This window comes from Pipistrellus kuhlii, unplaced genomic scaffold (genome assembly GCF_014108245.1).
Source record: "Pipistrellus kuhlii isolate mPipKuh1 unplaced genomic scaffold, mPipKuh1.p scaffold_m20_p_13, whole genome shotgun sequence".
Taxonomy (NCBI): domain Eukaryota; kingdom Metazoa; phylum Chordata; class Mammalia; order Chiroptera; family Vespertilionidae; genus Pipistrellus; species Pipistrellus kuhlii.
Window position 1 is genome coordinate 26,256,514 of NW_023425438.1, and position 6,842 is coordinate 26,263,355.

The following is a 6,842-nucleotide window of genomic DNA, read 5'->3' on the forward strand; positions in this document are numbered from 1 at the left end:
AATAAATACTTGATTAATTAATAAAGATCTACCATAAAGGTTGCAGCATTTCTATAGGGAGGTTGAAAAGGATGGAAGAGGTGATCTCTAAGCTTATTTTAGCTATAAAATATACACTTTTGTAATTTTTGTAAATCTATGTAAGCATCAGAATGGCATTGAAGGCTTTATTTTTTTGAACTTGGATAATTCTAAATGAATCTTTCACATATGGAAATCCACATTTTAAAATCTCAAAATGTTGGCAAGCCCCAAGATCAACACTAAGTAGCATCTAGCTATCCCTCCCCTTCAGATGGGTGCAATTTAATGACAACTCATCCTTTCTATTTTAAGAGATCTCCAAATCTATTTTAGAGGTTATTCTCTGCGCCCCCCCCACCTGAACTATAATAAAAAATATTGGAAATAAACCAGTCTGTATGTGTTTTTTCCCCCCCTTCGGATAAGAGAACATGATGGCTTTAGCTGTTTGTAATGAAAAAGTGCTGATGCAGGAAAGCCTAATTGATTAGAACAATATATGTGCTGGTTTTATGCTATAGGTCAAATCCTTGGGAAATTTACATTGCTTATGCAAAATTAAATGTGTTGCAAGCATTTTTTTTTTCTTTTGCTCATTTGGCTCTAAGTTTGACTTGGGATGAATCATGGGTAGCATTGCCACATAGATTGAGATGCTGCATGTAGATAGCAACTAGGTTGTGACTATTACTCTCCTTGCTGTTTTTATATTTTGTTAATGTCTCCTTTTGCCGATGGAGTAGCTCAGCATTTTTCACTCTCTGTTTTTTAGTCTGCAGGTCGATGTTTAGTCCTATTATGGGATGGGTTTTTGTTTTTTTTCTTTCTCTCTGAGTGAGTCATACTTTTATCACTTTCTGAATGATACACATTTTCATCCCGAGCTCTCTAGTAGGTGGGAGTGGGGTTATGCCCCAACTGCTCTTACAGTATCAGAGCCTTCAGAGAGGGTACTTTCACTCAAAGTGGCAGGCTCATCATCACTACTGATCTTCCCTGTTATTCTGTGTCCTTGCAGCTGGCTACACTGGTTTGGGCTGTTTAGATGTGGCCAGGTGAATAACAGAGCCTTTGTTTCCTCCTTTAGTTCTGTAACTCTCAGAGGCTGGGCCATTCCATTGTTGATGTAATATTCAAACCTGGAATTGACGAGACATAACAACTAAGTGGATGTGAAGATAAGGGAGAGGGCTAAATTGACAATAACTCTTAGGCATATAGATTGGGCTGCTGAGTGGATAGAGTTCACTATATTAAGATAAGAAATGAGGGAATAGGTTTGGTTGGAAAATAATAAATTCTGTTTTGGACATGAGTTTCTCTGCCTTCAGATAATCCTTCAAGTGGAGATACACAAACAGCCACTGGGAAGATCTGTAGGTTCTTGGGAGGTTGGCTGCCCAAAGGGAGAATCTCTGCCCAAGTTACTTAAAAAAAAAACAAAAGAAGAAGCTCATAGGTTATATAAAATGTGTGGGGCATCCTTTTTTATAAGAATTCTCTGACTCTCAAATGTCTCTCCTAATTGACAAAAAGTTTTTTTTTATTCCTTTTTATTATGGAAAATTTCAAACAAAAGTGATAGAATATTGTAAAGAACCCCCTCTTACCATCACCTCACTTTACCAATTCTCAGTCCATACCCAACCTTGTGATGACTAAACCACTCCCACACATTTCTCCTCTGTCCCAGGATGATTTTGAAGCAAACTTGAATGTTATATTATTGAATACATAAACATTTTAGCATGTATCTCTAAAGGATTAAAATTTCTTAAAAAACATAACTAAAAATTAACAGTAATTCCTTAATATCATTAAATATCCAGACAATATTTAAATTTCCTTGACTCTTAATTTTTAAAAATTATAATTAATTGACATTGGTAGACCTTGCACTCTGTATGTTTCTCAAAGTTTCTTTTAATACATATGCTTCCCTTCTCCTCTCTTCATTTTTGCCCTCCACTTTAATATTACTTATCTTAATCACCACCAACATGCATTTAGTTAAGCTTCTACTTTTGGATATTCAGGTATGTCATTATACTGGGTTATCACTGAGGACTTTAATTTTGGCTGATTTAAGAATGATTTTTCTCAGATAATCTCATTTCCTCACCTCAAGCAAGGGTGGCTACGTGGTAAATAAATATAATTAGCAAAATAAAATTAGCAAAATTTTAGAAATAAGTTTTAAAAAACAAATTCTACACGTATGTCTTTTTCACTCGCCTTTATTACTCTCTGTAAAACTTCCTACCATTCTTCTGATTAAAAGGAAGCAAAGCTAAAGTTCAGATGTAGAGGTGACCGATGACTGGGTTATGGTCTCTTGAATCAGATGGAATCTGTAGGGAGCACACTGCAGTGAACTCTTTGGGGACATTCAAAAGGAACAGAAGGATGCTGAAGGAATTTAGCAGTGCTGGCATTTGCCTTTTTTGAAAATATGCTGGGATGGAATTGAGAAATACTCTTGGGGGCCCCTTTCTTTGGCAATTCAAGCAATTAAAGTATTGTTCTCCTTGTACAGATGAGGAGCAATCCCCGAGAGCTTTAGAGGCTCTCCAGTGGACTGGCCAGGATCACACAACACGCTGGAATGCTGGCGTGTCGGTACATCACTCTCAGCTCCGTCAGGAAAAGAGAACAGGTACTTCCTTAGCTAGCTCTAGACTTTTAAGCTCCTGGAGGGTTGAGCACCTGCAACATTTCAGAAGGACTGTATTCTTCCATCTTCTGGCCCCATTTCAAGCCGAGCAAGAGAGGAACAGTGGTGGACACTGGTGAAGAGCTCAGACTCTGAAGTCAGGCAGCCCTGGGTTCAATGCCTTGTCTGCCATTAGACAGTTTTATGATTTTGGGCAAGATACTTCATGTCTCTAGCCCCCAGTTTCCTTATCAGTAAAGCAAGGAGACTAGTATTTACTTGATTTTTTAAAAATCAGGATTGATTGGGTGAAAATCCCAATAAAGCACTCAGTATGGAGCACGGTTAATGCAATTCCTGGCACAAAATAAGCACCCAACAAATGTTGACTATTGTCATTTAGAATCGAGTCTTGAAATCCTTCCACTCTGAAAAGCTACCTATTCTTCCTCCACATAGGACTGCTCTCAAAGGCGGAGGTGGATACTTCCTGTGTCAGCTGGCTGCTTCTCCCTCCTAAGACCATCTAAGGGAATTGCTTAAAAATGGGCATCAGCTTTTTGTCACTCTGGCTCCCTTTATCACCCTAACCTTCTGCCCAGCTTGACTTTCAGTCTACTGACTCTTGCTTAAAATGAAATTAATTCCCCCCTCTGGGACCCTTCTCTTCAGCCCCCTACCTTCTAATTTCACACAAAATTCAAACGATGTCAGGGTTCCAGTGAACGCTTTAAGGTGAAAAAACATGGAACTGATTGTCCTCGGGCTGGCCAGAGCTTTAATTGGAGTGACTGTGTAGTGGCCCATTAATTAAATGAGGAGCTATTTTTAGATGTGTGCGTTCATTAGTCCTGCTGAGCACCTCTTTCTCCAGATTTGTTAAAAAAAACATGTTAATTTATGGCCAGATTAGAAGTCATCAGCTCTTTATCGTCACCTTCTCTTACAAAATCACTCTTGGGGCTTCTCTGTTGCTGGAGAATCCGAGTGAAGGCAGGTGGACACTGCACTTGGGAAGCAAAGCTGCTTTTCTCCATTGATGCCTCCCAGAGGTTTGCTCTGGATACTCTGATAGTAGGTGCTTTTGAGCTTTGTTATAAAATTCAATTTCTCAGAGATCCTGAGTCATTTTTATTGATTGATTGATTTTAGATGGGGAGAGGAAAGGACAGAGGAGAGAGAGAAACACAAAGTTGTTGTTCCACTTATTTACGTGTTTATTGGTTGTTTCTTGTATGTACTCTGACGAGGGTGAAACCCGCAACCTTGGTGTATCAGGATGATGCTCTAACCCAGTGGTCGGCAAACCACGGCTCGCGAGCCACATGCGGCTCTTTGGCCCCTTGAGTGTTCTAACGCCACTTCTTCAAAATAGACTCACCCAGGTCGAATACTGACTTCTGTGCATGGGCCACGGAGTTTCAATCGCACTGTACGTGCGCGCCCGCACGTGGTATTTTGTGGAAGAGCCACATTCAAGGGGCCAAAGAGACGCATGTGGCTCGCGAGTCACGGTTTGCCGACCACTGCTCTAACCAACAGAGCTACTCAGCCAGCACATGAGCCATTTTTAAATCACAGAGCTCCGCCCTAGCTGGTTTGGCTCAGTGAATAGAGCGTCAGCCTGGGGACCAAAGGATCCCGGGGTTCAATTCCTGTCAAGGGCATGTACTTCTGTTGCAGGCTCTTCCTTGATTTTTTTTTTTTTTTTTTTTTTTTTTTTTTTTTTAAAGCACAGAGCTCTGCTGTCTGTTGGTGAATGATTTGCCCTTCAGTCCACACTGGCAATTTTATCCCCAGGGCTGTCTGTAATGTCTTATACATAAACTCAAATTAAACTTACAATACTTTTATAAATTCCGAGGCAATATTATACCAAGTAAATATATGTATATATATATATATGTATATATATAGTTTAAAAAATAGTTGAATCTTCACAAAAATATATCTCCTGTTTGATTCCATTTATATAACTTTGAAAATGACAACGTTATAGATATGGAGTCAAGATCAGTGGTTGCCAGGTGTTAGGGACAGGTTGTGACTATGAAGGGTGAAAAGGGAACATTTGGTGGTTCTGTATCTTGATTGTGGTGATAGTTACATCACTCTTTACAGTGACAAAATTTCATAGATACAAGGAAAGTAAAAAAAAAGAACAACAATGGCATCAAGATAATTACATGTTATAACCAAATATGCATAAATACAACAAATAAGTAGAAAGCAAGATTTGGTGGAGACTTATTAGTGATAGCTGAACAGGCAATTAACAGTCATTAAATCAGTCATATTTATACTCAATGTCATTTAAAATATGTTCATTGAAGTCTTCTATTTTATTATAGTATTTAATACCTATTAATGAATAGTAAGGCATTTGAATTTCCTATAACTATATTTTTATTTCAGTACCTTGCATTATGTTTTGGGCTTAAAAATCTTAAGTTAGCAAAGGGTTATTTTTGCATTAGAGCAGACCAGAGCTTTAATGCATGGATTTATAAATGCTTATTCCTGTTGTGGATATTAGCCTCTGTGTGGTCAGTCATCAATAACGTACAATTTATGGGAAATCTCTCTTTTTTCTCTATCCCTTTATCACCATCATTCCACTTCGATACAACTATTGATTCTGATTGATTTTTAGGAGAGTGGGGGTAACTGAGAAGATCACCTTTCTCTCTGCATCTGACTCTTGATTTTCTTGGAAACATTAACTCCTTACACACACCGAGTCTTGATAAATTGTGAGGAGTTAAGCTTATTTTACTGGGTTCCCCCCTCCCACCCCCACTTTGTGTATGTTGTCTCTTTCATGATCTCTCACATAAAGCTGGAGCTGGAGTCCTATTTCTCATAGTGGAAAGTGATCTGATAAATAACATCACAACATGTTAAGTCATCTATAGGCAATTTCATTTTAGGCAAGGTTATCAGAAAAAATAAAAGTAATCTATTATAATAATTGGTTGCACAATTTTTATATTTAAAAATGCCAGTACCTAAATATGTCTAAGAAGTGAATTTTTACACTATAGTAGAATTTTAGTCACTATAGCACCTGGGAAGGAAAGCTAAAAATTTTAAGGGCACATGCAGTTGGCATTTTTTAAACTGTTAAAGTTATGATAATCAAGTAATTGTTTAACTCAAGCATAAAGCTTTTTTAGCTTTGTTCAAAATGTTGAAATTTTAAAAAGTATGTGAAATAGCAGTTAAGGAATATGTTTGCAAATCTTAGCATCTCTGTTATATTTTAAGTTTTCTGAGAGCAGGGGAATGTCTTAGTGCTATTTAGTAGATATTTAATATACTTAATATACTTAATAGTAGGTATTTAATAAAGATTAGCAGATTAAATGTATATATTGCTTAAAAAAATTTAGATGTAAACATACTATTTGTACCGGTGAGTGCAACCACTGACTGCTATATTCATGTTCTCAGATCTCTGATTCTCCTTAAATAATATCACATTCAACAACAATATAACATTAATTGCACTATATTTTTGCCTTGACATTCTTTAAGAAATCATTTTGAATATTACTGTTAAACTTATATACAGGTATAAAAAAGTCTTTATGTCCATTTCTCAAACATGCTTCCTTGCTTAAGAGAACATCTATGCTTTAGGAAAATGCCAGTCTGTTCTATAATGGGTTTATATGGTTATCGTTCAAAGAGAAAACTTAATATTGCTTTTCAATAAAAATAACAGATGGCTGATATACAACTCATATCATAACCAATAATTTTTTATTATGTTTCTGGGTTTATATTTCCAAATTTCATTTCTTCCCAGGAGTAGAAAAACAATTATATATTATTCTGCTCTAAAATTAATCCTAAAATCTGAATTCTAACTTATAGAAGAAAAAGGTTTTAATCCCCCCACCTCATTTTTATTTAAAAAAAAAAAATCCATGTCACAAAATGGAGTTAAATAAACTTTTTCTGTAAAGGGCTAGACAATAATTATATTTGGTTTTGAAAGTCAAACAGTTTATGTTTTAATTACTCGGCACTGCTCTTGTAAGGAAAATAGCCATAGACAATAGGGAAGCGAATGTGGGTGACTGGAGTTAGCCCACAGGCCTTAGTTTGCTTACCCCTGTTACACACACTATTAAGGGAATGCCAACCAAAAAACAAACAA